Raw genomic sequence first — 6,441 nt, 5'->3', positions numbered from 1 at the left:
ACTGGCTGTGATGAAACAGTCAAAGGATTTACTTCATTTGCGTAAAACCACAAGAAATACTCACAAAATTACAAATAAATTAATGACCGTCGCTTCTGTCGAAATAAACTTGCAAAGTAAACACGATCGTATTTGTCACGTAGCGAAAGTGAAAGCTGCAACGTCAGCGCATTCCATGGCTGACGTAATACCTTTTTTCAGCGTATTTATTATTCCCTTTAAATCCAACGCTTTGATAAAACGAAAAGAAAATATATCTTACCCACAAAAAAGAAAACAATATCGGTAAAATTGTCCGTGTATTTATGTTTCAACAGCTTCTGGCGGAAAAAAATCACATGTTGCGTGACTCAAAGTTTGGCCGAGCGGAGGTCTGCGTCTGGTCACCGACAAAAAAAAAAAAACAAGAAGATCTGTTAGATCTTAAAACCGCGCTTTTAAAATTTAACTGTTTTCTTAGCACTACAGTCGCAACGCAGTGCACATTCGAAAGTAATCCTTGATGATTCATTGATTACTGTAGACATCACATCACTTGATCAACACAGACTGTACTGTTGCACCATCAGTCGTGGCCGTTGCGAAATCTCCGATGACGTATTAGTCTTAATCCTGGAACTTTCTTTGGGATATGTATGGGCATGAAGATACGAACGCTATTAACAACAGGTTTCTTTCTTAAACGTCAAGTTTAAATTTAATTTTTTCCTTGAGTAAAGGGCTAGCAAAGAAGTCACACGAGTCACATAATTCAAGAATTGCGTTATCGACGGGTATCTTTAGTACGGTGGTTATTTCCCTACCAATGACGTAATCATTGCATGTGCTGACATGTTCTTTGCTTGGCTTGCAAATATTTCATTTTCCTTCCGATCTATGAACTCGCTGCGATGAAAGAGCCAAAGAATTTACTTCATTTGCCTAAAACCACAAGAAATACTCGCAAACTTGCAAATAAATTAATGACCGTCGCTTCTGGCGAAATAAACTTGCAAAGTAAACACGATCTTATTTGTCACGTAGCGGAAAGTGAAAGCTGCAACGTCAGCGCATTCCATGGCTGACGTGATACCTTTTTTCAGCGTATTTATTATTCCCTTTAAATCCAACGCTTTGATAAAAAAAAAAAAAAGAAACTATATTTTACCCACAAAAAAGAAAACAATATCCGTAAAATTGTCCGTGTATTTCTGTTTTAACAGCTTCTGGCGGAAAAACATCACACGTTGCGTGACTCAAAGTTTGGCCGAGCGGAGGTCTGCGTCTGGTCACCGACAAAAAAAAAAAAAATAAACCACGGGTAAACCTAGAACCGCGCTCGGCCCATGGCCGCGCGGTTAACAAAAAAAAAACAAAAAACGGGTAAACCTAGAACCGCGCTCGGCCCATGGCCGCGCGGTTAAAAATAAGCTAATGGAAACCTTTTTCGTCAATAAGTGTAGTGTTTGTAAGGTACATTTCGGTGCATCATACATAATATACTTAATCGCGCAATGTAAGTTGGGAAGTTGATTATTAAAGCAGCATGGCGGACTTCTAGATTGGATTCGTGTGTCGTATCCGTTCATTGCAATAATCCAGTTCCATCGGTTGTGGAACGTGACATCTGGCGACGAGGATTGAATTTGCAACTGCCCAGACCATGGCGTCAATAAAGATAGACGATTTAACGAGTGTAAAACCCTTCGACCCACATGGTGAACCTTCAGGCGTGGGAAGGCGATGGCAGCGTTGGTTGAAAAGTTTCTTGATGTATGCTGACAGCAAAGGCCTGCTCATCGAAGCGGATAAAGCGGATAATAAAATCCAGAGGAGAGCTTTACTCCTTCATTCTGCCGGCGAAGCTGTTCAAGAAATTTTCGAAACGTTGACTGACACAGGCGAGGCGAAAGATTACGAAGAAGCGGTGAAGGCTTTGAACGATTATTTCATTCCAAAGGTAAATTCGACTCACCAAAATCACCTGTTCCGCAGCATGGAACAACAGGACGGCGAAACTGTGGCTCAGTTCGTGACGCGATTGAGGCAAGTGGTCAAGGACTGTGACTACGGCGAACGAGCCGAAAACCAGATTCGTGATCAAGGCGTGCAGAGATGTAAATCACATGAATTAAGGAAGAAACTACTGGAAAAGGAGAATATGGAGAATATGGAAGGCAGAAAGGATGTGAATTTGGTCCGCGACAAGCAGGAAGACAAAGAGAAGGAGTCTGTAAAGCGAGCATGCTACAGATGTGGAAAAGTAGGACATTTTGGACGAGACTCTGAATGCGCTGCGAAAGGAAAAACTTGCTATAAGTGTGGAGGAGCTGACCATTTTGGCTCGCAGTGTAGAACGAAAACAGCCAAACCTCCCAAACCTAGACGGGAAGAGAAAACAAAAGGAAAGAAAAAGAAGAAGTCAGTAAGGTATGTGGGTAGTGAAAGAGATGAAGATGAGCATGCATTTGTTGTGAATTCCGCTACATCTCCTGAGAAAATAGATGTGACTGTGGGCGGAGTTGTAGTTGCAATGCTGATTGATTTGGGTGCGAACACCTATGTGATAGACAAAAATCTGTGGTCAAAGTTAAAGCAAGACAAGGTTAAGTGTGTGTCGAGAAAGAGTGATAAGAAGCTTTATGCGTATGGCAGTAAACAGCCGCTGAACGTTCTAGGAACATTCTCAGCACTGGCAAGAGTAGAGGGGAAAGAAACCGAAGCCGAATTTATTGTTATTAATGGTGAAGGGGCGGCACTGCTTGGAAGAGAAACTGCCATACAGCTAGGCGTGTTGAAATTAGGAACCCGGATCTGCACTGTGACATCTAATGAGACGATTATGCCCGATTACAAAGAAATCTTTGAAGGTGTGGGAAAGTTAAAGAATTACCAAGTTAAGTTGCATGTGAATCCGGATGTACCTCCTGCGGCGCAACCAGTCAGGCGCACCCCATTTAGTCTTCGAGACAAGGTTAAAGAAAAGATTGAAGAACTGGTAGCCATGGACATAATTGAACCGGTAGAGGGCCCGACCCCGTGGGTTAGTCCAGTTGTAGTAGTCCCAAAGCAGAATGACGAAATACGCCTTTGTGTAGACATGCGAAGGGCTAATGAAGCCATTATCAGAGAACGTTATCCCATACCCACAGTGGACGAAGTGCTCCAAAACCTCAACCAAAGCACAGTGTTCAGTAAACTGGATTTAAAATGGGGTTATCACCAATTAGAACTCCATCCAGATTCCAGAAGTATCACAACATTCACTACACATTGTGGTCTATACCAGTACAAGCGCCTTATATTTGGGATAAGCTCAGCTCCAGAAGTGTACCAGCATGTCATTCAGCAATCATTACAAGGCTGTGAAGGTGTTGCCAACATCTCAGATGATATCATTATTCATGGGAAGAACACTGAAGAACATGACAGAAGATTGCAGCGAGTTTTGGAGAGGCTGAAAGAGAAGAATCTCACGCTGAATGCAGAGAAGTGCAGGTTCCACATGACCCAGATGGTGTTCATGGGACTGGTGTTAAGCGACAATGGTATTGGCCCTGCGGAAGACAAGGTAAAAGCGATCGTTGATGCAAGAGAACCGCAGAGTGCATCAGAAGTCAGAAGCTTTCTGGGACCGGCAAACTACAATGCTCGTTTCATCCCGGACTTTGCTACGGTCGCAGAGCCATTGCGCAGATTAACCAAAAAGGGTGTCCGTTTCGAGTTTGGAGAAGAGCAGAAGAACGCATTCAATGAGCTTAAGAGGAGGTTATCAACTGCAAAAAATTTTGGTTACTTTGATAAAAATGCCAAGACACTAATCATAGCAGACGCAAGCCCGGTAGGCCTCGGTGCGATCCTCATCCAGGGGCAGCAAGGCAGGAAAAGAGTCATTAGTTACGCAAGCAAGAGTCTAAGCGATGTGGAAAAGCGTTATTTGCAAACGGAAAAAGAAGCCTTGGCTGTTGTATGGGCATGTGAGCGATTCCATGTGTACCTTTACGGCAATGAATTTGAACTGTACACTGATCACAAACCGTTGGAAACAATCTACTCAAGCAGATCGAAGCCGTGTGCACGAATCGAAAGATGGATCTTGCGATTGCAGCCATACAAGTTCCAAGTCAAATACCTACCTGGAGAGCAGAACATTGCCGATCCGTTGTCACGCTTACTGCATGCGAACGAGCAAGCAGAATCTTCATCAGCGCACAAGGTGTCAGATGAATTTGTCAGGTTTGTCGCGGTAACTGCCACTCCTCAAGCGATGACAACACGTGAAATTGAAGAAGCCTCATCACAGGACAGAGAGTTCGTGGAATTGCGTCAGCACATTAAAGATGGAAACTGGAAAGGTGATCAGCACAAGCAGTACATACCAGTATGTGGTGAACTGTGTGTTATTGGCAAGTTAATTCTTCGAGGTACCAGGATTGTCATTCCGAGCAAGTTGAGACCTCGAGTACTGAGCCTTGCCCATGAAGGACATCCAGGAATTGTCAGTATGAAGCAGAGATTGCGATCAAAGGTATGGTGGCCTGGGATTGACAAGGAAGCCGAGAAGTTTTGCAGAACCTGTCATGGCTGTCAGCTTGTAAGCAGTCCAGCAAACCCAGAGCCAATCAAGTCAACCCCATTACCAAGTAGCCCATGGCAAGATTTGGCCACAGACCTATTAGGTCCATTACCATCAGGAGAATCTGTCTTAGTCATCGTTGATTACTTCAGCAGGTACTATGAAGTGGAAGTCATGCGTTCGACAACATCAGAGAAAGTCATAGAGTGTTTGGAGAAAATCTTCACCACACATGGACTACCTCAATCACTTCGAAGCGACAATGGTCCACAGTTCAGATCAGAAGTTTTTGAGCGGTATTTGGAGGATAACGGCATAGAACACAGGAAGACCACACCATTGTGGCCACAAGCGAATGGCGAGGTGGAAAGACAAAACAAGTCCCTCCTCAAGAGAATGAAAATAGCTCAAGCTGAGGGAAAAGAATGGAAGAAGGAAGTTCGCAAGTATTTGGTAGCATATAGGTCAACCCCTCATACTACCACAGGTGTGAGTCCAGCAGAACTCTTGTTTGGCAGAAAGATGCGTACTAAACTACCTGAACTGAGAAAGGAGAGGATAGAGAGTGAGATGCGAGACCGAGATGGCGAAATGAAAGCCAAAGCTAAACACTATGCAGACAAGAAGAGGAGTGCCCAGGAGTCAGACCTAGCTCCGGGTGACAAAGTCTTAGTAAAACAAGAGCGCAAAAACAAGTTGTCAACACCATTTACTTCTGAGCCTTATGATGTTGTAACCAAAACTGGGAACAGTGTTGTCGTTGAATCACCAGAAGGCGTTCAACTTATGCGAAACACAACCCATGTAAAGAAGTACGAGGAAGCATCACAGAATCCGAAGGAAACAACTCCATTGCTTGATGTTGCTGATCCTGTAGAACCGGAAGCAGAACAAGAAAAACTGAGCAGCCCGGTTATGACGAGACCAACAAGGGCCAGAAAACTGTCGGAAAGATTTAAAGACTTTGTTATGACCTGAGCGTCATTGTTAAGGACTATGTTTTGACTTGAATGCTATTGTTAGAAACTTTGTTATGACTTGATGTCATTATTGACTGTTACGGTTCAAAAGAGGAGAATTAATAATTTTTATGGCCAGCCGTTTTGTGAGTTTAAGTCGTACTAGGTTTTTAGTTGACTTTCAATTGTGTTGACATTTCCATAAGATCATAGTGGTTATACCGAAAAAGGAAGGGATGTAGTGTTTGTAAGGTACATTTCGGTGCATCATACATAATATACTTAATCGCGCAATGTAAGTTGGGAAGTTGATTATCAAAGCAGCATGGCGGACTTCTAGATTGGATTCGTGTGTCGTATCCATTCATTGCAATAATCCAGTTCCATCGGTTGTGGAACGTGACAATAAGGATACTTGTAGTCTGTTTTTTTCCCTTTTAGATTGACCACATGATTAACTTTTGCAAACATTTGCAGTTAAATCAAAATAGACGCTGCTTTTGGTACATTGTAGTGTTATGCAAATTTATTTCGATCACCGGCACGCGCATATCGCCCGAAACTGATTTTCCTTCCGCCTACTGTATGTTTCTTTTTGAAGGTTACAACTGTAGCACACATTCATTCAATATCGGCAGTTTTGATTTTTGTGGAACACCCATGGCCACAGCCGAACTTGTCTTTGAGTAAAAGTAAACATTTTGAAACGTGAAGTTTGAGTAAACAATCGGTTACAGTTGCATCCATCATGTTTGGCGTAAATATTCGAACACAACCATTTCATGTAAACAGGTACACTTTACTTTAAAAACAACCGTCTCATCGCAGCATTTCTTGAAATTCTGGTCTGAGACCAGGTAATGCCGATAACAAAGCGTGAGCAGTTGACGAAACTTCATGATCAACTGTCGAAACGTTGTACTTGTG

General features: G+C 42.9%; 1 protein-coding gene across 8 annotated transcripts in view; it reads right to left on the bottom strand.

The window, feature by feature from the left end:
* The window catches only part of LOC145501360 (uncharacterized), an 82,338-nt gene that overhangs the window by 62,622 nt on the left and 13,275 nt on the right, over nucleotides 1-6,441 (bottom strand). The window lies entirely within an intron of this gene.

This window comes from Orbicella franksi, chromosome 10 (assembly GCF_964199315.1).
Source record: "Orbicella franksi chromosome 10, jaOrbFran1.1, whole genome shotgun sequence".
In the NCBI taxonomy this organism is placed as follows: domain Eukaryota; kingdom Metazoa; phylum Cnidaria; class Anthozoa; order Scleractinia; family Merulinidae; genus Orbicella; species Orbicella franksi.
The sequence above is the reverse complement of the archived record's forward strand: the minus strand, read 5'-3'. Positions and strand labels throughout refer to the sequence as shown.